A 27,698-nucleotide genomic window follows, 5' to 3' on the forward strand; every position below is an offset into this window, starting at 1 on the left:
CCGCTGCCGGCTACCGGACCGGCGGCGACCGGCTTGCCGAACAGGAGGCCCTGGCGCTCCGGCCCCATCCTCTGCTTCCACTCGGCCAGCTTGAGCCTCCGCTGGGGCTGCTTCTGTTCGGGTGGAACCGCGGCGGCGGCGCCGCTGGGCTCCCTCTCGTCCTGCGTCGGGGGTGGCGCCACCGACGCCTCCTCCTACCCCCCCCTCCCCCTCCTCCTGCCCCCCCCACAAACTCGTCTCGGACCGGACGTAGACCCGCCGGGTGCCGGGCGGCCCCCCGTGCTCCCCGCGAAGTCGGAGGCAGCCAAGCCGGGGAACCCTCCGCCCTGCAGGAAGTCCTGAATGCGGCTCTCCAAGCTGCCCAGAACGGAGGAGCTACCGACGGCGTTGGCCCCGGACTGCTGCTGCTGCTGCTGCTGGTGGTGGTGACGTGAATGTCCAACTTGTGCCGCTCCGCGTGTCCCAGCGGCCCCGTCGGACTCTCACGCCCCCTCGCCTACCGCCCCCCCGGTCGATCTCCTGGTCTATCCACTGGTCGATCTCCTGGCCTATCTCCTGGTCTATCCCCTGGTCTATCCCCTGGTCGACCTCCTGGTCTATCCCCTGGTCTATCCCCTGGTCTATCTCCTGGTCTATCCACTGGTCGATCTCCTGGTCTATCCACTGGTCTATCCACTGGCCGATCTCCTGGTCGATCTCCTGGCCTATCTCCTGGTCTATCCCATAGTCTATCTCCCGGTCTATCCCCTGGTCGATCTCCTGGTCGACCAACCGGCCTATCCCCCCCGCCGCCACCGCCCGGTCTGTCCGCCTGCCGTGCCCTGCCGTGGTCTCCGTCGCTTAGCGGCAACTCGTCGGCACCCCGCGGCCGCTGGGACCGTGGGTCGGCGTTGACCCGCTGGGCCGGAGCTGCGGATAACGCTGCGGCGGTTGCCGCGGACGACGCGGTTGGTGGTGGTGTTGTTGGTTGTGGTGGTGTTGGTGATGGTTGGCGGTCGCCTGGGCAACGGCGGTTTGGAGTAGGCTGGTCAACCCTGGGAGGAGAAACGCGGAGACACACGGTAGACGTTGAGACACACAGAGGACACTGAGACACACAGAGACACTGGATGAGTGAGTGGGTGGATGAGTGAGTGGGTGGGTGGGTGAGTGGGTGGGTGAGTGAGTGGGTGGGTGAGTGGGTGAGTGGGTGGGTGAGTGGGTGAGTGGGTGGGTGAGTGAGTGGGTGGGTGGTGCGTGAGTGGGTGGGTGAGTGGGTGAGTGAGTGAGTGAGTGGGTGGGTGGGTGGGTGAGTGAGTGGGTGAGTGGGTGAGTGGGTGGGTGAGTGGGTGGGTAAGTGAGTGAGTGGGGTGGGTGGGTGAGTGGGTGAGTGGGTGGGTGAGTGAGTGGGTGGGTGGGTGGGTGAGTGGGTGAGTGAGCAAGTGAGTGGTGAGTGAGTGGTGAGTGAGTAAGTGAGTGGTGAGTGGGTGGGTGAGTGAGTGGGTGGGTGGGTGAGTGGGTGGGTGGGTGGGTGGGTGAGTGAGTGGGTGAGTGAGTAGGTGAGTGAGTGAGTGGGTGAGTGGGTGAGTGAGTGAGTGAGTGGGTGAGTGGGGTGGGTGAGTGGGTGGGTGAGTGAGTGAGTGGGTGGGTGGGTAGGTGAGTGGGTGGGTGGGTGAGTGAGTGAGTGAGTGGGTGGGTGGGTGAGTGGGTGAGTGAGTGGGTGAGTGAGTAAGTGAAGTGGTCAGTGAGTGGTGAGTGAGTAAGTGAGTGTGAGTGAGTAAGTGAGTGGTGAGTGAGTGAGTGGTGAGTGAGTGGGTGTGAGTGAGTGGGTGGGTGAGTGAGTGGGTGAGTGGGTGGGTGAGTGGGTGGGTGAGTGGGTGGGTGAGTGGGTGGGTGAGTGAGTGGGTGGGGTGAGGGGGTGGGTGGGTGAGTGGGTGGGTGGGTGGGTGGGGTGAGTGGGTGGGTGAGTGAGTGGGTGGGTGGGTGAGTGGGTGGATGGGTGGAGTGGGTGGATGGGTGAGTGAGTGTGTGGGTGGGTGGGTGAGTGAGTGGTGAGTGGGTGAGTGAGTGGTGAGTGAGTGGTGAGTGAGTAAGTGAGTGTGAGTGAGTGAGCGGGTGAGTGAGTGGTGGGTGAGTGAGCGGTGAGTGAGTGGTGAGTGAGTGGTGAGCGTCACCTTGCAGTGTGGGTGAGGTTGTCCCCGTGGCTGTGAATGAGTGGGTGAGTGAGTGAGTGAGTGGGTGGGTGAGTGGGTGAGTGAGTGAGTGAGTGGGTGAGTGAGTGGGTGGGTGAGTGAGTGGGTGAGTGAGTGGGTGAGTGAGCGGGTGAGTGAGTGAGTGGTGAGTGTCACCTTGCAGCGTGGGTGAGGTTGTCCCCGTGGCTGTGAGTGAGTGAGTGGGTGAGTGAGAGGGTGAGTGAGTGAGTGGGTGAGTGAGCGGTAAGTGAGTGGGTGAGTGAGTGGTGAGTGAGTGGTGAGTGAGTGGTGAGTGAGTGAGCGAGTGGTGAGTGAGTGGGTGAGTGAGTGGGTGAGTGAGTGGGTGAGTGAGTGAGTGGGTGAGTGAGCGAGTGGTGAGTGAGTGGGTGAGTGAGTGAGTGAGTGGGTGAGTGGGTGAGTGAGTGGTGAGTGAGTGAGTGAGTGGTGAGTGAGTGAGTGGTGAGTGTCACCTTGCAGGGTGGGTGTGGTTGTCCCCGTGGCTGTGAATGAGTGGGTGAGTGAGTGAGTGGGTGAGTGAGTGAGTGGTGAGTGAGTTGGGTGAGTGAGTGGTGAGTGAGTGAGTGGGTGAGTGAGCGAGTGGTGAGTGAGTGGGTGAGTGAGCGAGTGGTGAGTGAGTGGTGAGTGAGTGGGTGAGCGAGTGAGCGAGTGAGTGAGTGAGTGAGTGGTGAGTGTCACCTTGCAGGGTGGGTGAGGTTGTCCCCGTGGCTGTGAGTGAGTGGGTGAGTGAGTGAGTGGGTGAGTGAGTGAGTGGTGAGTGAGTGGGTGAGTGAGTGGTGAGTGAGTGGGTGAGTGAGTGGGTGAGTAGTGAGTGGTGAGTGAGTGAGTCGAGCGGGTGAGTGAGTGGGTGGTGGAGTAGGTGAGTGAGTGAGTGGGTGAGTGGGTGAGTGAGTGAGTGAGTAGGTGAGTGAGTGAGTGGGTGAGTGAGTGGTGAGTGAGTGAGTGGTGAGTGTCACCTTGCAGCGTGGGTGAGGTTGTCCCCGTGGCTGTGAGTGAGTGGGTGAGTGAGTGAGTGGGTGAGTGAGCGAGTGGTGAGTGAGTGAGTGGGTGAGTGAGGGGTGAGTGAGTGGGTGAGTGAGTGAGTGAGTGGGGTGAGTGAGTGGGTGAGTGAGTGAGTGAGTGGGTGAGTGAGTGGGTGAGTGAGTGAGTGGGTGGGTGAGTGAGTGGGTGAGTGGGTGAGTGGGTGAGTGAGTGGTGAGTGAGCGAGTGGTGAGTGAGTGGGTGAGTGAGTGGTGAGTGAGTGGTGAGTGAGTGGGTGAGTGAGCGAGTGGTGAGTGAGTGGGTGAGTGAGTGAGTGGAGTGGTGAGTGAGTGGTGAGTGTCACCTTGCAGCGTGGGTGAGGTTGTCCCCGTGGCTGCGAGTGAGTGGGTGAGTGAGTGGGTGAGTGAGTGAGTGAGTGAGCGAGTGGTGAGTGAGTGGGTGAGTGAGTGAGTGGTGAGTGAGTGGGTGAGTGAGTGGGTGAGTGAGTGAGTGGGTGAGTGAGTGAGTGGGTGAGTGGGTGAGTGAGTGGTGAGTGAGTGAGTGAGTGAGTGGGTGAGTGAGTGGGTGAATGAGTGAGTGGGTGGGTGAGTGAGTGGGTGAGTGGGTGAGTGGGTGAGTGAGTGGATGAGTGAGTGAGTGGGTGAGTGAGCGAGTGGTGAGTGAGTGGGTGAGTGAGTGGTGAGTGAGTGGTGAGTGAGTGAGTGGTGAGTGAGTGGGTGAGTGAGTGGGTGAGTGAGTGGGTGAGTGAGTGAGTGAGTGGGTGAGTGAGTGGGTGACGTGAGTGAGTCGGTCGAGTGAGTGGGTGAGTGAGCGAGTGGTGAGTGAGTGGGTGAGTGAGTGAGTGGTGAGTGAGTGGTGAGTGAGTGAGTGGTGAGTGAGTGAGTGGTGAGTGGAGTGGGTGAGTGAGCGAGTGGTGAGTGAGTGGGTGAGTGAGTGAGTGGTGAGTGAGTGAGTGGTGAGTGTCACCTTGCAGTGTGGGTGAGGTTGTCCCCGTGGCTGCGAAGTGAGTGAGTGGGTGAGTGAGTGGGTGAGTGAGTGAGTGAGCGAGTGGTGAGTGAGTGGGTGAGTGAAGTGAGTGAGTGGTGAGTGAGTGGGTGAGTGAGTGTCACCTTGCAGCGTGGGTGAGGTTGTCCCCGTAGGCTGCGAGTGAGTGAGTGGGTGAGTGGGTAAGTGAGTGAGAGGGTGAGTGAGCGAGTGGGTGAGTGAGTGGGTGAGTGAGTGAGTGAGTGGGTGAGTGAGTGGGTGAGTGAGTGGTGAGCGTCACCTTGCAGCGTGGGTGAGGTTGTCCCCGTGGCTGTGAATGAGTGGGTGAGTGAGTGGGTGAGTGAGTGGGTGAGTGAGTGGGTGAGTGAGTGGTGAGTGAGTGAGTGGGTGAGTGAGTGGGTGAGTGAGTGAGCGAGTGGTGAGTGAGTGGGTGAGTGAGTGGGTGAGTGAGTGGGTGAGTGGGTGAGTGAGTGGTGAGTGAGTGGGTGAGTGAGTGGGTGAGTGAGTGAGTGGTGAGTGAGTGGGTGAGTGAGTGAGTGGTGAGTGACTGGGTGAGTGAGTGGGTGAGTGAGTGAGTGGTGAGTGTCACCTTGCAGCATGGGTGAGGTTGTCCCCGTGGCTGTGAGTGAGTGAGTGGGTGAGTGAGTGGGAGAGTGAGTGAGTGGGTGAGTGAGTGGGTGAGTGAGTGAGTGAGTGAATGAGTGAGTGAGTGGGTGAGTGAGTGATGTGAGTGGGTGAGTGAGTGAGTGAGTGGGTGAGTGGGTGAGTGAGTGGGTGAGTGAGTGAGTGGTGAGTGAGTGGGTGAGCGAGTGGTGAGTGAGTGAGCGGGTGAGTGAGTGAGTGAGTGGTGAGTGGGTGAGTGAGTGGGTGAGTGAGGTGGGTGAGTGAGTGGGTGAGTGAGTGGGTGAGTGAGTGAGTGGGTGAGTGAGTGGGTGGGTGAGTGAGTGGGTGAGTGAGTGAGCGGGTGAGTGAGTGGTGAGTGAGTGTTGAGTGAGTGGGTGAGTGAGTGGTGAGTGAGTGAGTGAGTGGGAGAGTGGGTGAGTGGGTGAGTGAGTGGGTGAGTGAGTGAGTGGGTGAGTGAGTGGTGAGTGAGTGAGTGGTGAGTGAGTGGTGGTAAGTGAGTGGTGAGTGAGTGGGTGAGTGAGTGGTGAGTGAGTGGGTGAGTGAGTGAGTGAGTGGGTGAGTGAGTGAGTGGTGAGTGAGTGGTGAGTGAGTGGGTGAGTGAGTGAGTGAGTGGGTGAGTGAGTGAGTGGTGAGTGACTTGAGTGAGTGGGTGAGTGAGTGGTCGAGTGAGTGTGAGTGAGTGGGTGAGTGAGTGAGTGAGTGGGTGAGTGAGTGAGTGGTGAGTGAGTGAGTGGAGTGAGTGAGTGAGTGGTGAGTGAGTGGTGAGTGAGTGGTGAGTGTCACCTTACAGCGTGGGGTGAGGTTGTCCCCGGTGGCTGCGAGTGAGTGAGTGGGTGAGTGAGTGAGTGGTGAGTGAGTGAGTGAGTGGGTGAGTGAGTGAGTGGGTGGTGAGTGAGTGAGTGGGTGAGTGAGCGGTGGGTGAGTGGGTGAGTGTCACCTTTGCAGCGTGGGTGAGGTTGTCCCTGTGGCTGTGAGTGAGTGAGTGGGTGAGTGAGTGGGTGAGTGAGTGAGTGGGTGAGTGAGTGGGTGAGTGGGTGAGTGAGTGAGTGGGTGAGTGGGTGAGTGAGTGGGTGAGTGAGCGAGTGGTGAGTGAGTGAGTGGGTGAATGAGTGAGTGGTGAGTGAGTGGGTGAGTGAGTGAGTGGGTGGGTGAGTGAGTGGTGAGTGTCACCTTGCAGCGTGGGTGAGGTTGTCCCCGTGGGCTGTGAGTGAGTGAGTGGGGTGAGTGGGTGAGTGAGTGAGTGGGTGAGTGAGTGAGTGAGTGAATGAGTGAGTGAGTGAGTGAGTGGGTGAGTGAGTGAGTGGGTGAGTGAGTGAGTGGGTGAGTGAGTGGGTGAGTGAGTGAGTGAGTGGGTGAGTGAGTGAGTGGGTGAGTGGGTGAGTGAGTGGTGAGTGAGTGAGTGAGTGGGTGAGTGAGTGAGTGAGTGCAGTGGGTGAGGTTGTCCCCGTGGCTGTGAGTGAGTGAGTGGGTGAGTGAGTGAGTGGGTGAGTGAGTGGGTGAGTGAGCGAGTGGTGAGTGAGTGGGTGAGTGAGTGGGTGAGTGAGTGGGTGAGTGAGTGAGTGGGTGAGTGTCACCTTGCAGCGTGGGTGAGGTTGTCCCTGTGGCTGTGAGTGGGTGAGTGAGGTGAGTGGGATGAGTGAGTGGTGAGTGGTGAGTGAGTGAGTGGGTGAGTGAGTGAGTGGGTGAGTGAGTGAGTGAGTGGGTGAGTGAGTGAGTGGTGAGTGAGTGGGGTGAGTGAGTGGGTGAGTGAGTGAGTGGGTGAGTGAGTGGGTGAGTGAGCGAGTGGTGAGTGAGTGAGTGGGTGATTGAGTGAGTGGTGAGTGAGTGGGTGAGCGAGTGGTGAGTGAGTGAGTGGGTGAGTGAGTGAGTGGTGAGTGAGTGGGTGGGTGAGTGAGTGGGTGAGTGAGTGAGCGGGTGAGTGAGTGGTGAGTGAGTGGTGAGTGAGTGGGTGAGTGAGTGGTGAGTGAGTGAGTGAGTGGGAGAGTGGGTGAGTGGGTGAGTGAGTGGGTGAGTGAGTGAGTGGGTGAGTGAGTGGTGAGTGAGTGAGTGAGTGGTGAGTGAGTGAGTGGTAAGTGAGTGGTGAGTGAGTGGGTGAGTGAGTGGTGAGTGAGTGGGTGAGTGAGTGAGTGAGTGGGTGAGTGAGTGGTGAGTGAGTGGTGAGTGAGTGGGTGAGTGAGTGAGTGGGTGAGTGAGTGAGTGGTGAGTGAGTGAGTGAGTGGGTGAGTGAGTGGTGAGTGAGTGGTGAGTGAGTGGGTGAGTGAGTGAGTGAGTGGGTGAGTGAGTGAGTGAGTGGTGAGTGGTGAGTGGGTGAGTGAGTGAGTGGTGAGTGAGTGGTGAGTGAGTGGTGAGTGTCACCTTACAGCGTGGGTGAGGTTGTCCCCGTGGCTGCGAGTGAGTGAGTGGGTGAGTGAGTGAGTGGTGAGTGAGTGAGTGGGGTGAGTGAGTGAGTGGGTGGGTGAGTGAGTGAGTGGGTGAGTGAGCGGTGGGTGAGTGGGTGAGTGACACCCTTGCAGAGTGGGGTGAGGTTGTCCCTGTGGCTGTGAGTGAGTGAGTGGGTGAGTGAGTGGGTGAGTGAGTGAGTGGGTGAGTGAGTGGGTGAGTGGGTGAGTGAGTGAGTGGGTGAGTGGGTGAGTGAGTGGGTGAGTGAGCGAGTGGTGAGTGAGTGAGTGGGTGAATGAGTGAGTGGTGAGTGAGTGGGTGAGTGAGTGAGTGGGTGGGTGAGTGAGTGGTGAGTGTCACCTTGCAGCGTGGGTGAGGTTGTCCCCGTGGCTGTGAGTGAGTGAGTGGGTGAGTGGGTGAGTGAGTGAGTGGGTGAGTGAGTGAGTGAGTGAGTGAATGAGTGAGTGAGTGAGTGGGTGAGTGAGTGAGTGGGTGAATGAGTGAGTGGGTGAGTGAGTGGGTGAGTGAGTGAGTGAGTGAGTGGGTGAGTGAGTGAGTGGGTGAGTGGGTGAGTGAGTGGTGAGTGAGTGAGTGAGTGGGTGAGTGAGTGAGTGAGTGAGTGGGTGAGGTTGTCCCCGTGGCTGTGAGTGAGTGAGTGGGTGAGTGAGTGAGTGGGTGAGTGAGTGGGTGAGTGAGCGAGTGGTGAGTGAGTGGGTGAGTGAGTGGGTGAGTGAGTGGGTGAGTGAGTGAGTGGGTGAGTGTCACCTTGCAGCGTGGGTGAGGTTGTCCCTGTGGCTGTGAGTGGGTGAGTGAGTGAGTGGGTGAGTGAGTGAGTGAGTGGTGAGTGAGTGGGTGAGTGAGTGAGTGGGTGAGTGAGTGAGTGAGTGGGTGAGTGAGTGAGTGGGTGAGTGAGTGGGTGAGTGAGTGAGTGGGTGAGTGAGTGAGTGGGTGAGTGAGTGGGTGAGTGAGCGAGTGGTGAGTGAGTGAGTGGGTGAATGAGTGAGTGGTGAGTGAGTGGGTGAGTGAGTGAGTGGGTGAGTGAGTGAGTGAGTGGGTGAGTGAGTGAGTGGGTGAGTGAGTGAGTGGGTGAGTGAGTGGGTGAGTGAGTGAGTGAGTGGTGAGTGAGTGAGTGGGTGAGTGAGTGAGTGGGGTGAGTGAGTGAGTGAGTGGTGAGTGAGTGGTGAGTGGTGATTGAGTGGGTGAGTGAGTGGGTGAGTGAGTGAGTGGGTGAGTGAGTGAGTGGGTGAGTGGGTGAGTGAGTGGGTGAGTGAGTGGGTGAGTGAGTGAGTGAGTGGGTGAGTGGGTGAGTGAGTGAGTGGGTGAGTGAGCGAGTGAGTGAGTGAGTGGTGAGTGAGTGGGTGAGTGAGTGGGTGAGTGAGCGAGTGAGTGAGTGGGTGAGTGAGTGAGTGGTGAGTGAGTGGGTGAGTGAGTGGGTGAATGAGTGAGTGAGTGGGTGAGTGGGTGAGTGAGTGGGTGAGTGAGTGGTGAGTGAGTGGTGAGTGTCACCTTGCAGGGTGGGTGAGGTTGTCCCCGTGGCTGTGAGTGAGTGAGTGGGTGAGTGAGTGAGTGGGTGAGTGAGTGAGTGAGTGGGTGAGTGAGTGGGTGAGTGAGTGAGTGGTGAGTGAATGAGTGGGTGAGTAAGTGAGTGGTGAGTGAGTGAGTGAGCGGGTGAGTGAGTGAGTGGTGAGTGAGTGGGTGAGTGAGTGAGTGGGTGAGTGAGTGAGTGGGTGAGTGAGTGAGTGGGTGGGTGAGTGAGTGAGTGGGTGAGTGAGCGGTGGGTGAGTGGGTGAGTGTCACCTTGCAGCGTGGGTGAGGTTGTCCCTGTGGCTGTGAGTGAGTGAGTGGGTGAGTGAGTGGGTGAGTGAGTGGGTGAGTGAGTGGGTGAGTGGGTGAGTGGGTGAGTGAGTGAGTGGGTGAGTGGGTGAGTGAGTGGGTGAGTGAGCGAGTGGTGAGTGAGTGAGTGGGTGAATGAGTGAGTGGTGAGTGAGTGGGTGAGTGGGTGAGTGGGTGAGTGACACCTTGCAGAGTGGGTGAGGTTGTCCCTGTGGCTGTGAGTGAGTGGGTGAGTGGGTGAGTGAGTGAGTGGGTGAGTGAGCGGTGGGTGAGTGGGTGAGTGGGTGAGTGGGTGAGTGACACCTTGCAGAGTGGGTGAGGTTGTCCCTGTGGCTGTGAGTGAGTGGGTGAGTGAGTGAGTGGGTGAGTGAGCGGTGGGTGAGTGGGTGAGTGGGTGAGTGGGTGAGTGACACCTTGCAGAGTGGGTGAGGTTGTCCCTGTGGCTGTGAGTGAGTGGGTGAGTGGGTGAGTGAGTGAGTGGGTGAGTGAGCGGTGGGTGAGTGGGTGAGTGACACCTTGCAGAGTGGGTGAGGTTGTCCCTGTGGCTGTGAGTGAGTGGGTGAGTGGGTGAGTGAGTGAGTGGGTGAGTGAGCGGTGGGTGAGTGGGTGAGTGGGTGAGTGACACCTTGCAGAGTGGGTGAGGTTGTCCCTGTGGCTGTGAGTGAGTGGGTGAGTGGGTGAGTGAGTGAGTGGGTGAGTGAGCGGTGGGTGAGTGGGTGAGTGGGTGAGTGGGTGAGTGACACCTTGCAGAGTGGGTGAGGTTGTCCCTGTGGCTGTGAGTGAGTGGGTGAGTGGGTGAGTGAGTGAGTGGGTGAGTGAGCGGTGGGTGAGTGGGTGAGTGGGTGAGTGGGTGAGTGACACCTTGCAGAGTGGGTGAGGTTGTCCCTGTGGCTGTGAGTGAGTGGGTGAGTGGGTGAGTGAGTGAGTGGGTGAGTGAGCGGTGGGTGAGTGGGTGAGTGGGTGAGTGACACCTTGCAGAGTGGGTGAGGTTGTCCCTGTGGCTGTGAGTGAGTGGGTGAGTGGGTGAGTGAGTGAGTGGGTGAGTGAGCGGTGGGTGAGTGGGTGAGTGGGTGAGTGGGTGAGTGACACCTTGCAGAGTGGGTGAGGTTGTCCCTGTGGCTGTGAGTGAGTGGGTGAGTGGGTGAGTGACTGAGTGGGTGAGTGAGCGGTGGGTGAGTGGGTGAGTGGGTGAGTGACACCTTGCAGAGTGGGTGAGGTTGTCCCTGTGGCTGTGAGTGAGTGGGTGAGTGGGTGAGTGAGTGAGTGGGTGAGTGAGCGGTGGGTGAGTGGGTGAGTGGGTGAGTGACACCTTGCAGAGTGGGTGAGGTTGTCCCTGTGGCTGTGAGTGAGTGGGTGAGTGGGTGAGTGAGTGAGTGGGTGAGTGAGCGGTGGGTGAGTGGGTGAGTGGGTGAGTGGGTGAGTGACACCTTGCAGAGTGGGTGAGGTTGTCCCTGTGGCTGTGAGTGAGTGGGTGAGTGGGTGAGTGAGTGGGTGAGTGAGCGGTGGGTGAGTGGGTGAGTGGGTGAGTGGGTGAGTGACACCTTGCAGAGTGGGTGAGGTTGTCCCTGTGGCTGTGAGTGAGTGGGTGAGTGGGTGAGTGAGTGAGTGGGTGAGTGAGCGGTGGGTGAGTGGGTGAGTGGGTGAGTGGGTGAGTGACACCTTGCAGAGTGGGTGAGGTTGTCCCTGTGGCTGTGAGTGAGTGGGTGAGTGGGTGAGTGAGTGAGTGGGTGAGTGAGCGGTGGGTGAGTGGGTGAGTGGGTGAGTGACACCTTGCAGAGTGGGTGAGGTTGTCCCTGTGGCTGTGAGTGAGTGGGTGAGTGGGTGAGTGAGTGAGTGGGTGAGCGAGCGGTGGGTGAGTGGGTGAGTGGGTGAGTGGGTGAGTGACACCTTGCAGAGTGGGTGAGGTTGTCCCTGTGGCTGTGAGTGAGTGGGTGAGTGGGTGAGTGAGTGAGTGGGTGAGTGAGCGGTGGGTGAGTGGGTGAGTGGGTGAGTGGGTGAGTGACACCTTGCAGAGTGGGTGAGGTTGTCCCTGTGGCTGTGAGTGAGTGGGTGAGTGGGTGAGTGAGTGAGTGGGTGAGTGAGCGGTGGGTGAGTGGGTGAGTGGGTGAGTGGGTGAGTGGGTGAGTGACACCTTGCAGAGTGGGTGAGGTTGTCCCTGTGGCTGTGAGTGAGTGGGTGAGTGGGTGAGTGAGTGAGTGGGTGAGTGAGCGGTGGGTGAGTGGGTGAGTGGGTGAGTGACACCTTGCAGAGTGGGTGAGGTTGTCCCTGTGGCTGTGAGTGAGTGGGTGAGTGGGTGAGTGAGTGAGTGGGTGAGTGAGCGGTGGGTGAGTGGGTGAGTGGGTGAGTGGGTGAGTGACACCTTGCAGAGTGGGTGAGGTTGTCCCTGTGGCTGTGAGTGAGTGGGTGAGTGGGTGAGTGGGTGACTGGGTGAGTGAGTGGGTGAGTGAGTGAGTGGTGAGTGTCACCTTGCAGCGTGGGTGAGGTTGTCCCCGTGGCTGTGAGTGAGTGAGTGGGTGAGTGAGTGGGAGAGTGAGTGGGTGAGTGAGTGGGTGAGTGAGTGAGTGGGTGAGTGAGTGGGTGAGTGAGCGAGTGGTGAGTGAGTGGGTGAGTGAGTGGGTGAGTGAGTGGGTGAGTGAGTGAGTGGGTGAGTGTCACCTTGCAGCGTGGGTGAGGTTGTCCCTGTGGCTGTGAGTGGGTGAGTGAGTGAGTGGGTGAGTGAGTGAGTGAGTGGTGAGTGAGTGAGTGGGTGAGTGAGTGAGTGGGTGAGTGAGTGAGTGAGTGGGTGAGTGAGTGAGTGGGTGAGTGAGTGGGTGAGTGAGTGAGTGGGTGAGTGAGTGAGTGGGTGAGTGAGTGGGTGAGTGAGCGAGTGGTGAGTGAGTGAGTGGGTGAATGAGTGAGTGGTGAGTGAGTGGGTGAGTGAGTGAGTGGGTGAGTGAGTGAGTGAGTGGGTGAGTGAGTGAGTGAGTGGGTGAGTGAGTGAGTGGGTGAGTGAGTGGGTGAGTGAGTGAGTGAGTGAGTGGTGAGTGAGTGAGTGGGTGAGTGAGTGAGTGGGTGAGTGAGTGAGTGGTGAGTGAGTGGTGAGTGGTGATTGAGTGGGTGAGTGAGTGGGTGAGTGAGTGAGTGGGTGAGTGAGTGAGTGGGTGAGTGGGTGAGTGAGTGGGTGAGTGAGTGGGTGAGTGAGTGAGTGAGTGGGTGAGTGGGTGAGTGAGTGAGTGGGTGAGTGAGCGAGTGAGTGAGTGAGTGGTGAGTGAGTGGGTGAGTGAGTGGGTGAGTGAGCGAGTGAGTGAGTGGGTGAGTGAGTGAGTGGTGAGTGAGTGGGTGAGTGAGTGGGTGAATGAGTGAGTGAGTGGGTGAGTGGGTGAGTGAGTGGGTGAGTGAGTGGTGAGTGAGTGGTGAGTGTCACCTTGCAGGGTGGGTGAGGTTGTCCCCGTGGCTGTGAGTGAGTGAGTGGGTGAGTGAGTGAGTGGGTGAGTGAGTGAGTGAGTGGGTGAGTGAGTGGGTGAGTGAGTGAGTGGTGAGTGAATGAGTGGGTGAGTAAGTGAGTGGTGAGTGAGTGAGTGAGCGGGTGAGTGAGTGAGTGGTGAGTGAGTGGGTGAGTGAGTGAGTGGGTGAGTGAGTGAGTGGGTGAGTGAGTGAGTGGGTGGGTGAGTGAGTGAGTGGGTGAGTGAGCGGTGGGTGAGTGGGTGAGTGTCACCTTGCAGCGTGGGTGAGGTTGTCCCTGTGGCTGTGAGTGAGTGAGTGGGTGAGTGAGTGGGTGAGTGAGTGGGTGAGTGAGTGGGTGAGTGGGTGAGTGGGTGAGTGAGTGAGTGGGTGAGTGGGTGAGTGAGTGGGTGAGTGAGCGAGTGGTGAGTGAGTGAGTGGGTGAATGAGTGAGTGGTGAGTGAGTGGGTGAGTGGGTGAGTGGGTGAGTGACACCTTGCAGAGTGGGTGAGGTTGTCCCTGTGGCTGTGAGTGAGTGGGTGAGTGGGTGAGTGAGTGAGTGGGTGAGTGAGCGGTGGGTGAGTGGGTGAGTGGGTGAGTGGGTGAGTGACACCTTGCAGAGTGGGTGAGGTTGTCCCTGTGGCTGTGAGTGAGTGGGTGAGTGAGTGAGTGGGTGAGTGAGCGGTGGGTGAGTGGGTGAGTGGGTGAGTGGGTGAGTGACACCTTGCAGAGTGGGTGAGGTTGTCCCTGTGGCTGTGAGTGAGTGGGTGAGTGGGTGAGTGAGTGAGTGGGTGAGTGAGCGGTGGGTGAGTGGGTGAGTGACACCTTGCAGAGTGGGTGAGGTTGTCCCTGTGGCTGTGAGTGAGTGGGTGAGTGGGTGAGTGAGTGAGTGGGTGAGTGAGCGGTGGGTGAGTGGGTGAGTGGGTGAGTGACACCTTGCAGAGTGGGTGAGGTTGTCCCTGTGGCTGTGAGTGAGTGGGTGAGTGGGTGAGTGAGTGAGTGGGTGAGTGAGCGGTGGGTGAGTGGGTGAGTGGGTGAGTGGGTGAGTGACACCTTGCAGAGTGGGTGAGGTTGTCCCTGTGGCTGTGAGTGAGTGGGTGAGTGGGTGAGTGACTGAGTGGGTGAGTGAGCGGTGGGTGAGTGGGTGAGTGGGTGAGTGACACCTTGCAGAGTGGGTGAGGTTGTCCCTGTGGCTGTGAGTGAGTGGGTGAGTGGGTGAGTGAGTGAGTGGGTGAGTGAGCGGTGGGTGAGTGGGTGAGTGGGTGAGTGACACCTTGCAGAGTGGGTGAGGTTGTCCCTGTGGCTGTGAGTGAGTGGGTGAGTGGGTGAGTGAGTGAGTGGGTGAGTGAGCGGTGGGTGAGTGGGTGAGTGGGTGAGTGGGTGAGTGACACCTTGCAGAGTGGGTGAGGTTGTCCCTGTGGCTGTGAGTGAGTGGGTGAGTGGGTGAGTGAGTGGGTGAGTGAGCGGTGGGTGAGTGGGTGAGTGGGTGAGTGGGTGAGTGACACCTTGCAGAGTGGGTGAGGTTGTCCCTGTGGCTGTGAGTGAGTGGGTGAGTGGGTGAGTGAGTGAGTGGGTGAGTGAGCGGTGGGTGAGTGGGTGAGTGGGTGAGTGGGTGAGTGACACCTTGCAGAGTGGGTGAGGTTGTCCCTGTGGCTGTGAGTGAGTGGGTGAGTGGGTGAGTGAGTGAGTGGGTGAGTGAGCGGTGGGTGAGTGGGTGAGTGGGTGAGTGGGTGAGTGACACCTTGCAGAGTGGGTGAGGTTGTCCCTGTGGCTGTGAGTGAGTGGGTGAGTGGGTGAGTGAGTGAGTGGGTGAGCGAGCGGTGGGTGAGTGGGTGAGTGGGTGAGTGGGTGAGTGACACCTTGCAGAGTGGGTGAGGTTGTCCCTGTGGCTGTGAGTGAGTGGGTGAGTGGGTGAGTGAGTGAGTGGGTGAGTGAGCGGTGGGTGAGTGGGTGAGTGGGTGAGTGGGTGAGTGACACCTTGCAGAGTGGGTGAGGTTGTCCCTGTGGCTGTGAGTGAGTGGGTGAGTGGGTGAGTGAGTGAGTGGGTGAGTGAGCGGTGGGTGAGTGGGTGAGTGGGTGAGTGGGTGAGTGGGTGAGTGACACCTTGCAGAGTGGGTGAGGTTGTCCCTGTGGCTGTGAGTGAGTGGGTGAGTGGGTGAGTGAGTGAGTGGGTGAGTGAGCGGTGGGTGAGTGGGTGAGTGGGTGAGTGACACCTTGCAGAGTGGGTGAGGTTGTCCCTGTGGCTGTGAGTGAGTGGGTGAGTGGGTGAGTGAGTGAGTGGGTGAGTGAGCGGTGGGTGAGTGGGTGAGTGGGTGAGTGGGTGAGTGGGTGAGTGACACCTTGCAGAGTGGGTGAGGTTGTCCCTGTGGCTGTGAGTGAGTGGGTGAGTGGGTGAGTGGGTGACTGGGTGAGTGAGTGGGTGAGTGAGTGAGTGGTGAGTGTCACCTTGCAGCGTGGGTGAGGTTGTCCCCGTGGCTGTGAGTGAGTGAGTGGGTGAGTGAGTGGGAGAGTGAGTGGGTGAGTGAGTGGGTGAGTGAGTGAGTGAGTGAATGAGTGAGTGAGTGAGTGAGTGAATGAGTGAGTGAGTGGGTGAGTGAGTGAGTGGGTGAGTGAGTGAGTGAGTGAGTGGGTGAGTGGGTGAGTGAGTGGGTGAGTGAGTGAGTGGGTGAGTGAGTGGGTGAGCGAGTGGTGAGTGAGTGAGTGGGTGAGTGAGTGAGTGAGTGGTGAGTGTCACCTTGCAGCGTGGGTGAGGTTGTCCCCGTGGCTGTGAGTGAGTGAGTGAGTGGTGAGTGGGTGAGTGAGTGGGTGAGTGAGTGGGTGAGTGAGTGGGTGAGTGAGTGGGTGAGTGAGTGAGTGGGTGAGTGAGTGAGTGGGTGGGTGAGTGAGTGGGTGAGTGAGTGAGTGAGCGGGTGAGTGAGTGGTGAGTGAGTGGTGAGTGAGTGGGTGAGTGAGTGAGTGGTGAGTGAGTGAGTGAGTGGGAGAGTGGGTGAGTGGGTGAGTGAGTGGGTGAGTGAGTGAGTGGGTGAGTGAGTGGTGAGTGAGTGAGTGGGTGAGCGAGTGAGTGGTAAGTGAGTGGTGAGTGAGTGGGTGAGTGAGTGGTGAGTGAGTGGGTGAGTGAGTGGTGAGTGAGTGAGTGGGTGAGTGAGTGAGTGGGTGAGTGAGTGAGTGGTGAGTGAGTGGTGAGTGAGTGGGTGAGTGAGTGAGTGAGTGGGTGAGTGAGTGAGTGGTGAGTGAGTGAGTGAGTGGGTGAGTGAGTGAGTGGTGAGTGAGTGGTGAGTGAGTGGGTGAGTGAGTGAGTGGGTGAGTGAGTGAGTGGTGAGTGAGTGAGTGGGTGAGTGAGTGGTGAGTGAGTGGTGAGTGTCACCTTGCAGCGTGGGTGAGGTTGTCCCTGTGGCTGTGAGTGGGTGAGTGAGTGAGTGGGTGAGTGAGTGAGTGGTGAGTGAGTGGGTGAGTGAGTGGGTGAGTGAGTGAGTGAGTGAGTGGGTGAGTGAGTGAGTGGGTGAGTGAGTGAGTGGGTGAGTGAGTGAGTGAGTGGTGAGTGAGTGAGTGAGTGGGTGAGTGAGTGAGTGGGTGAGTGAGTGAGTGGTGAGTGAGTGAGTGGTGAGTGGTGATTGAGTGGGTGAGTGAGTGGGTGAGTGAGTGGGTGAGTGAGTGGGTGAGTGAGTGAGTGGGTGAGTGGGTGAGTGGGTGAGTGAGTGGGTGAGTGAGTGGGTGAGTGAGTGAGTGGGTGAGTGGGTGAGTGAGTGAGTGAGTGGGTGAGTGAGCGAGTGAGTGAGTGGGTGAGTGAGTGAGTGGTGAGTGAGTGGGTGAGTGAGTGGGTGAGTGAGCGAGTGAGTGAGTGGGTGAGTGAGTGAGTGGTGAGTGAGTGGGTGAGTGAGTGGGTGAATGGGTGAGTGAGTGAGTGAGTGGGTGAGTGAGTGGGTGAGTGAGTGAGTGGTGAGTGAGTGAGTGAGTGGGTGAGTAAGTGAGTGGTGAGTGAGTGAGTGAGCGGGTGAGTGAGTGAGTGGTGAGTGAGTGGGTGAGTGAGTGAGTGGGTGAGTGAGTGAGTGGGTGAGTGAGTGAGTGGGTGGGTGAGTGAGTGAGTGAGTGGGTGAGTGAGCGGTGGGTGAGTGGGTGAGTGTCACCTTGCAGCGTGGGTGAGGTTGTCCCTGTGGCTGTGAGTGAGTGAGTGAGTGGGTGAGTGAGTGGGTGAGTGAGTGAGTGGGTGAGTGAGTGGGTGAGTGGGTGAGTGAGTGAGTGGGTGAGTGAGTGGGTGAGTGAGCGAGTGGTGAGTGAGTGAGTGGGTGAATGAGTGAGTGGTGAGTGAGTGGGTGAGTGAGTGAGTGGGTGGGTGAGTGAGTGAGTGGGTGAGTGAGTGAGTGGGTGAGTGAGTGAGTGGGTGAGTGAGTGGGTGGGTGAGTGAGTGAGTGAGTGGGTGAGTAAGTGAGTGGTGAGTGGGTGAGTGAGTGAGTGAGTGGGTGAGTGGGTGAGTGAGTGAGTGAGTGGTGAGTGTCACCTTGCAGCGTGGGTGAGGTTGTCCCTGTGGCTGTGAGTGCGTGAGTGGGTGAGTGAGTGGGTGAGTGAGTGAGTGAGTAAGTGAGTGGTGAGTGAGTGAGTGGGTGAGTGAGTGGGTGAGTGAGTGGGTGAGTGAGTGAGTGGGTGAGTGAGTGAGTGGGTGAGTGAGTGAGTGAGTGGGTGAGTGGGTGAGTGAGTGGGTGAGTGAGTGAGTGGGTGAGTGAGTGGGTGAGCGAGTGGTGAGTGAGTGAGTGAGTGGGTGAGTGAGTGAGTGGTGAGTGTCACCTTGCAGCGTGGGTGAGGTTGTCCCCGTGGCTGTGAGTGAGTGAGTGAGTGGTGAGTGGGTGAGTGAGTGGGTGAGTGAGTGAGTGGGTGAGTGAGTGGGTGAGTGAGTGGGTGAGTGAGTGAGTGGGTGAGTGAGTGAGTGGGTGGGTGAGTGAGTGGGTGAGTGAGTGAGTGAGCGGGTGAGTGAGTGGTGAGTGAGTGGTGAGTGAGTGGGTGAGTGAGTGAGTGGTGAGTGAGTGAGTGAGTGGGTGAGTGAGTGAGTGGGTGAGTGAGTGGTGAGTGAGTGAGTGAGTGGGTGAGTGAGTGAGTGGTAAGTGAGTGGTGAGTGAGTGGGTGAGTGAGTGGTGAGTGAGTGGGTGAGTGAGTGAGTGGGTGAGTGAGTGAGTGGTAAGTGAGTGGTGAGTGAGTGGGTGAGTGAGTGGTGAGTGAGTGGGTGAGTGAGTGAGTGGGTGAGTGAGTGAGTGGTGAGTGAGTGGGTGAGTGAGTGAGTGGTGAGTGAGTGGGTGAGTGAGTGAGTGGGTGAGTGAGTGAGTGGTGAGTGAGTGAGTGGGTGAGTGAGTGAGTGAGTGAGTGGTGAGTGAGTGAGTGAGTGGGTGAGTGAGTGAGTGGTGAGTGAGTGGTGAGTGAGTGGGTGAGTGAGTGAGTGGGTGAGTGAGTGAGTGAGTGGGTGAGTGAGTGAGTGGTGAGTGAGTGGTGAGTGAGTGGTGAGTGTCACCTTGCAGCGTGGGTGAGGTTGTCCCTGTGGCTGTGAGTGGGTGAGTGAGTGAGTGGGTGAGTGAGTGAGTGGTGAGTGAGTGAGTGAGTGGGTGAGTGAGTGGGTGGGTGAGTGAGTGAGTGAGTGGGTGAGTGAGTGAGTGGGTGAGTGAGTGAGTGGGTGAGTGAGTGAGTGAGTGGTGAGTGAGTGAGTGAGTGAGTGGGTGAGTGAGTGAGTGGGTGAGTGAGTGAGTGGTGAGTGAGTGAGTGGTGAGTGGTGATTGAGTGGGTGAGTGAGTGGGTGAGTGAGTGAGTGGGTGAGTGAGTGAGTGGGTGAGTGGGTGAGTGAGTGGGTGAGTGAGTGGGTGAGTGAGTGAGTGGGTGAGTGGGTGAGTGAGTGAGTGAGTGGGTGAGTGAGTGGGTGAGTGAGCGAGTGGGTGAGTGAGTGAGTGGGTGAGTGGGTGAGTGAGTGGGTGAGTGAGTGGGTGAGTGAGCGAGTGAGTGAGTGGGTGAGTGAGTGAGTGGTGAGTGAGTGGGTGAGTGAGTGGGTGAATGAGTGAGTGAGTGGGTGAGTGGGTGAGTGAGTGGGTGAGTGAGTGGTGAGTGAGTGGTGAGTGTCACCTTGCAGGGTGGGTGAGGTTGTCCCCGTGGCTGTGAGTGAGTGAGTGGGTGAGTGAGTGAGTGGGTGAGTGAGTGAGTGGGTGAGTGAGTGGGTGAGTGAGTGAGTGGTGAGTGAGTGAGTGGGTGAGTAAGTGAGTGGTGAGTGAGTGAGTGAGCGGGTGAGTGAGCGGTGGGTGAGTGGGTGAGTGGGTGAGTGGGTGAGTGACACCTTGCAGAGTGGGTGAGGTTGTCCCTGTGGCTGTGAGTGAGTGGGTGAGTGGGTGAGTGAGTGAGTGGGTGAGTGAGCGGTGGGTGAGTGGGTGAGTGGGTGAGTGGGTGAGTGACACCTTGCAGAGTGGGTGAGGTTGTCCCTGTGGCTGTGAGTGAGTGGGTGAGTGGGTGAGTGAGTGAGTGGGTGAGTGAGCGGTGGGTGAGTGGGTGAGTGGGTGAGTGACACCTTGCAGAGTGGGTGAGGTTGTCCCTGTGGCTGTGAGTGAGTGGGTGAGTGGGTGAGTGAGTGAGTGGGTGAGTGAGCGGTGGGTGAGTGGGTGAGTGGGTGAGTGGGTGAGTGACACCTTGCAGAGTGGGTGAGGTTGTCCCTGTGGCTGTGAGTGAGTGGGTGAGTGAGTGAGTGGGTGAGTGAGTGGGTGAGTGAGCGGTGGGTGAGTGGGTGAGTGGGTGAGTGACACCTTGCAGAGTGGGTGAGGTTGTCCCTGTGGCTGTGAGTGAGTGAGTGGGTGAGTGAGTGGGTGAGTGAGTGAGTGAGTGGGTGAGTGAGTGAGTGAGCGAGTGAGTGGGTGAGTGACACCTTGCAGCGTGGGTGAGGTTGTCCCTGTGGCTGTGAGTGCGTGAGTGGGTGAGTGAGTGAGTGGGTGAGTGAGCGGTGGGTGAGTGGGTGAGTGGGTGAGTGGGTGAGTGACACCTTGCAGAGTGGGTGAGGTTGTCCCTGTGGCTGTGAGTGAGTGGGTGAGTGGGTGAGTGAGTGAGTGGGTGAGTGAGCGGTGGGTGAGTGGGTGAGTGGGTGAGTGACACCTTGCAGAGTGGGTGAGGTTGTCCCTGTGGCTGTGAGTGAGTGGGTGAGTGGGTGAGTGAGTGAGTGGGTGAGTGAGCGGTGGGTGAGTGGGTGAGTGGGTGAGTGACACCTTGCAGAGTGGGTGAGGTTGTCCCTGTGGCTGTGAGTGAGTGGGTGAGTGGGTGAGTGAGTGAGTGGGTGAGTGAGCGGTGGGTGAGTGGGTGAGTGGGTGAGTGGGTGAGTGACACCTTGCAGAGTGGGTGAGGTTGTCCCTGTGGCTGTGAGTGAGTGGGTGAGTGGGTGAGTGAGTGGGTGAGTGAGCGGTGGGTGAGTGGGTGAGTGGGTGAGTGGGTGAGTGACACCTTGCAGAGTGGGTGAGGTTGTCCCTGTGGCTGTGAGTGAGTGGGTGAGTGGGTGAGTGGGTGAGTGAGCGGTTGGTGAGTGGGTGAGTGGGTGAGTGGGTGAGTGACACCTTGCAGAGTGGGTGAGGTTGTCCCTGTGGCTGTGAGTGAGTGGGTGAGTGGGTGAGTGAGTGAGTGGGTGAGTGAGCGGTGGGTGAGTGGGTGAGTGGGTGAGTGGGTGAGTGACACCTTGCAGAGTGGGTGAGGTTGTCCCTGTGGCTGTGAGTGAGTGGGTGAGTGGGTGAGTGAGTGAGTGGGTGAGTGAGCGGTGGGTGAGTGGGTGAGTGGGTGAGTGACACCTTGCAGAGTGGGTGAGGTTGTCCCTGTGGCTGTGAGTGAGTGGGTGAGTGGGTGAGTGAGTGAGTGGGTGAGTGAGCGGTGGGTGAGTGGGTGAGTGGGTGAGTGACACCTTGCAGCGTGGGTGAGGTTGTCCCTGTGGCTGTGAGTGAGTGGGTGAGTGAGTGAGTGGTGAGTGAGTGTGTGAGTGAGTGGGTGAGTGAGTGAGTGGGTGAGTGAGTGAGTGGGTGAGTGCGTGAGTGGTGAGTGAGTGAGTGAGTGGTGAGTGAGTGAGTGGGTGAGTGAGTGGTGAGTGAGTGTGTGAGTGAGTGGGTGAGTGAGTGAGTGGGTGAGTGAGTGAGTGGGTGAGTGCGTGAGTGGTGAGTGAGTGAGTGAGTGGTGAGTGAGTGAGTGAGTGGGTGAGTGGGTGAGTGAGTGAGTGAGTGGGTGAGTGGGTGAGTGGGTGAGTGAGTGAGTGAGTGGGTGAGTGAGTGGGTGAGTGAGTGAGTGGTGAGTAAGTGAGTGGGTGAGTGAGTGGTGAGTGAGTGGTGAGTGTCACCTTGCAGCGTGGGTGAGGTTGTCCCTGTGGCTGTGAGTGAGTGAGTGGTGAGTGAGTGAGTGGGTGAGTGAGCGAGTGAGCGGTGGGTGAGTGGGTGAGTGGGTGAGTGGGTGAGTGAGTGAGTGAGTGGGTGAGTGAGTGGGTGAGTGAGTGAGTGGTGAGTAAGTGAGTGGGTGAGTGAGTGGTGAGTGAGTGGGTGAGTGACACCTTGCAGCGTGGGTGAGGTTGTCCCTGTGGCTGTGAGTGAGTGAGTGAGTGGGTGAGTGAGTGGGTGGGTGAGTGAGTGGTGAGTGAGTGGGTGAGTGACACCTTGCAGCGTGGGTGAGGTTGTCCCTGTGGCTGTGAGTGAGTGGGTGAGTGGGTGAGTGGGTGAGCGTCACCTTGCAGCGTGGGTGAGGTTGTCCCTGTGGCTGTGAGTGAGTGGGTGAGTGGGTGAGTGAGTGAGTGGGTGAGTGACACCTTGCAGAGTGGGTGAGTGAGTGGGTGAGTGGGTGAGCGTCACCTTGCAGCGTGGGTGAGGTTGTCCCTGTGGCTGTGAGTGCGCTCAGCAGCAGTGCAGGGGAGACAGCGGCCAGAGACACGGAGGCAGGCGGTGGGACAACTGCAGAGACACGGAGACACACACAGAGAGACACAGTCACAGAGAGACACACACAGAGACACACACAGTGAGACACAGTGAGACACACACAGAGACACACAGAGACACACACAGAGACACACACAGAGACACACACAGAGACACGGAGACACACACAGAGACACACAGACACAGTGAGACACACACACAGAGACACGCACAGAGACACACACAGAGACACACACACAGACACACAGAGACACGGAGACACACACAGTGAGACACGCACAGAGACACACAGAGACACACAGAGATACACACACAGAGACACACACAGTGAGACACACACAGTGAGACACACACAGTGAGACACACACAGACACACACAAAGTGAGACACGCACACAGAGACACACACACAGAGACACGCACAGAGACACGCACAGAGACACGCACAGAGACACGCACAGAGACACGCACAGAGACACACAGAGACACGGAGACACACACAGTGAGACACGGAGACACACACAGTGAGACACGGAGACACACACAGTGAGACACAGAGACACACAGTGAGACACAGAGACACACACAGAGACACGCACAGAGACACACATAGTGAGACACACACAGAGACACACACAGAGACACACACAGAGACACACACAGAGACACACACAGAGACTCACACTGAGTGGGTGAGTGGATGAGTGAGTGGGTGAGTGGGTGAGTGAGTTGGTGAGTGAGTGGGTGAGTGGGTGAATGGGTGAGTGAGTGAGTGGGTGAGTGGGTAAGTGAGTGGGTGAGTGGGTGAGTGAGTGGGTGAGTGAGTGGGTGAGTTAGTGGATGAGTGAGTTGGTGAGTAAGTTGGTGAGTAAGTTGGTGAGTGGGTGATTGAGTGAGTGTGTGAGTGGGTGAGTGAGTGGGTGAGTGAGTGATTGGGTGAGTGAGTGGGTGAGTGAGTTGGTGAATGAGTGAGTGAGTGGGTGAGTGAGTTGGTGAGTGGGTGGGTGGGTGAGTGAGTGAGTGAGTGGGTGAGCGAGTGAGTGGGTAGGTGAGTGAGTGAGTGGGTGAGTGAGTGAGTGGGTGAGTGGGTAGGTGAGTGAGTGAGTGGGTGGGTGAGTGGGTGAGTGAGTGGGTAAGTGAGTGGGTAAGTGAGTGGGTGAGTGAGTGGGTGAGTGAGTGGGTGGGTGAGTGGGTGAGTGAGTGGGTGAGTGGGTGAGTGAGTGGGTGAGTGAGTGAGTGGGTGAGTGAGTGGGTGAGTGAGTGAGTGGGTGAGTGAGTGAGTGGGTGAGTGGGTGAGTGGGTGAGTGAGTGGGTGAGTGAGTGGGTGGGTGGGTGGGTGGGGTGAGTGAGTGGGTGGGTGGGTGGGTGAGTGGGTGAGTGAGTGGGTGAGTGAGTGGGTGAGTGAGTGGGTGAGTGGGTGAGTGAGTGGGTGAGTGAGTGAGTGAGTGAGTGGGTGAGTGAGTGGGTGAGTGGGTGAGTGAGTGGGTGAGTGAGTGGGTGAGTGGGTGAGTGAGTGGGTGAGTGAGTGGGTGAGTGAGTGGGTGAGTGAGTGAGTGAGTGGGTGAGTGAATGAGTGAGTGAGTGGGTGAGTGAGTGAGTGGGTGAGTGGGTGAGTGAGTGAGTGAGTGGGTGAGTGAGTGGGTGAGTGGGTGAGTGAGTGGGTGAGTGAGTGGGTGAGTGAGTGGGTGAGTGAGTGGGTGAGTGAGTGAGTGGGTGAGTGGGTGAGTGGGTGAGTGGGTGAGTGAGTGGGTGAGTGAGTGAGTGGGTGGGTGAGTGAGTGAGTGAGTGGGTGAGTGAATGAGTGAGTGGGTGAGTGAGTGAGTGGGTGGGTGAGTGAGTGAGTGGGTGAGTGGGTGAGTGAGTGGGTGGGTGAGTGGGTGAGTGAGTGGGTGAGTGAGTGAGTGGGTGAGTGGGTGAGTGAGTGGGTGAGTGAGTGAGTGAGTGAGTGGGTGAGTGAGTGGGTGAGTGGGTGAGTGAGTGGGTGAGTGAGTGGGTGAGTGGGTGAGTGAGTGGGTGGGGTGAGTGAGTGAGTGGGTGAGTGAATGAGTGAGTGAATGAGTGAGTGGGTGGGTGAGTGAGTGGGTGAGTGAGTGAGTGAGTGGGTGAGTGAGTGAGTGAGTGGGTGGGTGAGTGAGTGAGTGAGTGGGTGAGTGGGTGAGTGAGTGAGTGGGTGAGTGAGTGGGTGAGTGGGTGAGTGAGTGGGTGAGTGAGTGAGTGAGTGGGTGAGTGAATGGGTGAGTGAGTGGGTGAGTGGGTGAGTGAGTGAGTGGGTGAGTGAGTGAGTGAGTGGGTGAGTGAGTGGGTGAGTGAGTGGGTGAGTGGGTGAGTGAGTGGGTGAGTGGGTGAGTGAGTGTGTGAGTGGGTGAGTGAGTGGGTGAGTGAGTGATTGGGTGAGTGAGTGGGTGAGTGAGTTGGTGAATGAGTGAGTGAGTGGGTGAGTGAGTTGGTGAGTGGGTGGGTGGGTGAGTGAGTGAGTGAGTGGGTGAGCGAGTGAGTGGGTAGGTGAGTGAGTGAGTGGGTGAGTGAGTGAGTGGGTGAGTGGGTAGGTGAGTGAGTGAGTGGGTGGGTGAGGGGGTGAGTGAGTGGGTAAGTGAGTGGGTATGTGAGTGGGTGAGTGAGTGGGTGAGTGAGTGAGTGGGTGGGTGAGTGAGTGGGTGAGTGGGTGAGTGGGTGAGTGAGTGGGTGAGTGAGTGAGTGGGTGAGTGAGTGGGGTGAGTGAGTGAGTGGGTGAGTGAGTGAGTGGGTGAGTGGGTGAGTGGGTGAGTGAGTGGGTGAGTGAGTGGGTGGGTGGGTGGGTGAGTGAGTGAGTGGGTGGGTGGGTGGGTGGGTGAGTGGGTGAGTGAGTGGGTGAGTGAGTGGGTGAGTGAGTGGGTGAGTGGGTGAGTGAGTGGGTGAGTGAGTGAGTGAGTGAGTGGGTGAGTGAGTGGGTGAGTGGGTGAGTGAGTGGGTGAGTGAGTGGGTGAGTGGGTGAGTGAGTGGGTGAGTGAGTGGGTGAGTGAGTGGGTGAGTGAGTGAGTGAGTGGGTGAGTGAATGAGTGAGTGAGTGAGTGGGTGAGTGAGTGAGTGAGTGGGTGAGTGGGTGAGTGAGTGAGTGAGTGAGTGGGTGAGTGAGTGGGTGAGTGGGTGAGTGAGTGGGTGAGTGAGTGGGTGAGTGAGTGGGTGAGTGAGTGGGTGAGTGAGTGAGTGGGTGAGTGGGTGAGTGGGTGAGTGGGTGAGTGAGTGGGTGAGTGAGTGAGTGGGTGGGGTGAGTGAGTGAGTGGGTGAGTGAATGAGTGAGTGGGTGAGTGAGTGAGTGGGTGGGTGAGTGAGTGAGTGGGTGAGTGGGTGAGTGAGTGAGTGGGTGGGTGAGTGGGTGAGTGAGTGGGTGAGTGAGTGAGTGGGTGAGTGGGTGAGTGAGTGGGTGAGTGAGTGAGTGAGTGAGTGGGTGAGTGAGTGGGTGAGTGGGTGAGTGAGTGGGTGAGTGAGTGGGTGAGTGGGTGAGTGAGTGGGTGGGTGAGTGAGTGAGTGGGTGAGTGAATGAGTGAGTGAATGAATGAGTGGGTGGGTGAGTGAGTGGGTGAGTGAGTGAGTGAGTGGGTGAGTGAGTGAGTGAGTGGGTGGGTGAGTGAGTGAGTGGTGGGTGAGTGGGGGTGAGTGAGTGAGTGGGTGAGTGAGTGGGTGAGTGGGTGAGTGAGTGGGTGAGTGAGTGAGTGGGTGAGTGAATGGTGAGTGAGTGGGTGAGTGGGTGAGTGAGTGAGTGGGTGAGTGAGTGAGTGAGTGGGTGAGTGAGTGGGTGAGTGAGTGGGTGAGTGGGTGAGTGAGTGGGTGAGTGGGTGAGTGAGTGGGTGAGTGAGTGGGTGAGTGAGTGGGTGAGTGAGTGGGTGAGTGAGTGAGTGAGTGAGTGGGTGAGTGAGTGGGTGAGTGAGTGAGTGGTGAGTGAGTGAGTGGGTGAGTGGGTGAGTGAGTGGGTGAGTGAGTGAGTGAGTGAGTGAGTGAGTGAGTGGGTGAGTGAGTGGGTGAGTGGGTGAGTGAGTGGGTGAGTGAGTGGGTGAGTGGGTGAGTGAGTGGGTGGGTGAGTGAGTGAGTGGGTGAGTGATGAGTGAGTGAGTGAGTGAGTGGTGGGTGGGTGAGTGAGTGGGTGAGTGAGTGAGTGGGTGGGTGAGTGAGTGAGTGGGTGAGTGGTGGAGTGAGTGAGTGGGTGAGTGAGTGGGTGAGTGGGTGAGTGAGTGGGTGAGTGAGTGAGTGAGTGGGTGAGTGAATGGGTGAGTGAGTGGGTGAGTGGGTGAGTGAGTGAGTGGGTGAGTGAGTGAGTGAGTGGGTGAGTGAGTGGGTGAGTGAGTGGGTGAGTGGGTGAGTGAGTGGGTGAGTGGGTGAGTGAGTGGGTGAGTGAGTGGGTGAGTGAGTGGGTGAGTGAGTGGGTGAGTGAGTGGGTGAGTGAGTGAGTGGGTGAGTGAGTGAGTGAGTGGGTGAGTGAGTGGGTGAGTGGGTGAGTGAGTGGGTGAGTGGGTGAGTGAGTGGGTGAGTGAGTGAGTGAGTGGGTGAGTGAGTGAGTGGGTGAGTGAGTGGGTGAGTGGGTGAGTGAGTGGGTGAGTGAGTGAGTGAGTGGGTGAGTGAGTGAGTGGGTGAGTGAGTGGGTGAGTGAGTGAGTGGGTGAGTGAGTGAGTGGGTGAGTGAGTGGGTGAGTGGGTGAGTGAGTGGGTGAGTGAGTGAGTGGGTGGTGAGTGAGTGAGTGGGTGAGTGAGTGAGTGGGTGAGTGAGTGGGTGAGTGGGTGAGTGAGTGGGTGAGTGGGTGAGTGAGTGGGTGAGTGGGTGAGTGAGTGGGTGAGTGAGTGGGTGAGTGGGTGAGTGAGTGAGTGGGTGAGTGAGTGAGTGAGTGGGTGAGTGAGTGAGTGGGTGAGTGGGTGAGTGAGTGGGTGAGTGGGTGAGTGAGTGGGTGAGTGAGTGGGTGAGTGAGTGGGTGAGTGAGTGGGTGAGTGAGTGAGTGGGTGAGTGAGTGAGTGGGTGAGTGAGTGAGTGAGTGGGTGAGTGAGTGGGTGAGTGGGTGAGTGAGTGGGTGAGTGGGTGAGTGAGTGGGTGAGTGAGTGAGTGGGTGAGTGAGTGAGTGGGTGAGTGAGTGGGTGAGTGGGTGAGTGAGTGGGTGAGTGAGTGAGTGAGTGAGTGAGTGGGTGAGTGAGTGAGTGGGTGAGTGAGTGGGTGAGTGAGTGGGTGAGTGAATGAGTGGGTGAGTGGGTGAGTGAGTGGGTGAGTGGGTGAGTGAGTGGGTGAGTGAGTGGGTGAGTGAGTGGGTGAGTGAGTGGGTGAGTGGGTGAGTGAGTGGGTGAGTGGGTGAGTGAGTGGGTGAGTGAGTGGGTGAGTGAGTGGGTGAGTGAGTGGGGTGAGTGAGTGAGTGGGTGAGTGAGTGAGTGGGTGAGTGAGTGAGTGGGTGAGTGAGTGGGTGAGTGGGTGAGTGAGTGGGTGAGTGGGTGAGTGAGTGGGTGAGTGAGTGAGTGAGTGGGTGAGTGAGTGAGTGGGTGAGTGAGTGGGTGAGTGGGTGAGTGAGTGGGTGAGTGAGTGAGTGAGTGGGTGAGTGAGTGAGTGGGTGAGTGAGTGGGTGAGTGAGTGAGTGGGAGTGAGTGAGTGAGTGGGTGAGTGAGTGGGTGAGTGGTGGTGAGTGAGTGGGTGAGTGAGTGAGTGGGTGAGTGAGTGGGTGAGTGAGTGGGTGAGTGAGTGAGTGAGTGGTGAGTGAGTGAGTGGGTGAGTGAGTGAGTGGGTGAGTGAGTGGGTGAGTGGGTGAGTGAGTGGGTGAGTGGGTGAGTGAGTGGTGAGTGAGTGGGTGAGTGAGTGGGTGAGTGAGTGGGTGAGTGGGTGAGTGAGTGGGTGAGTGAGTGGGTGAGTGGGTGAGTGAGTGGGTGAGTGAGTGGAGTGAGTGAGTGGGTGAGTGAGTGAGTGGGTGAGTGAGTGAGTGGGTGAGTGAGTGGGTGAGTGAGTGGGTGAGTGGGTGAGTGAGTGAGTGAGTGGGTGAGTGAGTGAGTGAGTGGGTGAGTGAGTGAGTGAGTGGGTGAGTGAGTGGGCGAGTGAGTGAGCGGGTGAGTGAGTGGGTGAGTGAGTGGGTGAGTGAGTGGGTGAGTGAGTGGGTGAGTGAGTGAGTGAGTGGGTGAGTGGGTGAGTGGGTGAGTGAGTGAGTGAGTGGGTGAGTGAGTGGGTGAGTGAGTGGGTGAGTGAGTGAGTGAGTGAGTGGGTGAGTGAGTGGGTGAGTGAGTGGGTGAGTCTCCGTACGGATGTTTGTGTCTGGAGTTAGCTCTTCCTCTCCATCTGACAGCTCCATGTCCTGAATCTCCGTGTTGTCCTGAGACACGCAGAGAGACACGCAGAGAGACACGCAGAGAGACACGCAGATTCAGAGAGACACACAGAGACACAGA

The 27,698-nt window shown here is 58.3% G+C and overlaps 1 long non-coding RNA gene across 1 annotated transcript; it reads right to left on the reverse strand.

The window, feature by feature from the left end:
• Window positions 1-6: 6 nt before the first annotated feature.
• On the reverse strand, window positions 7-27,698 carry LOC144955516 (uncharacterized). The gene is made up of 3 exons (XR_013641702.1): window positions 27,553-27,698; window positions 21,233-21,331; window positions 7-1,034 (listed from the first exon to the last, which is right to left on the reverse strand). It is a non-coding gene; the product is annotated as an uncharacterized LOC144955516 (long non-coding RNA).

This window comes from Lampetra fluviatilis, unplaced genomic scaffold (assembly GCF_964198595.1).
Source record: "Lampetra fluviatilis unplaced genomic scaffold, kcLamFluv1.1 SCAFFOLD_1164, whole genome shotgun sequence".
NCBI lineage: Eukaryota > Metazoa > Chordata > Hyperoartia > Petromyzontiformes > Petromyzontidae > Lampetra > Lampetra fluviatilis.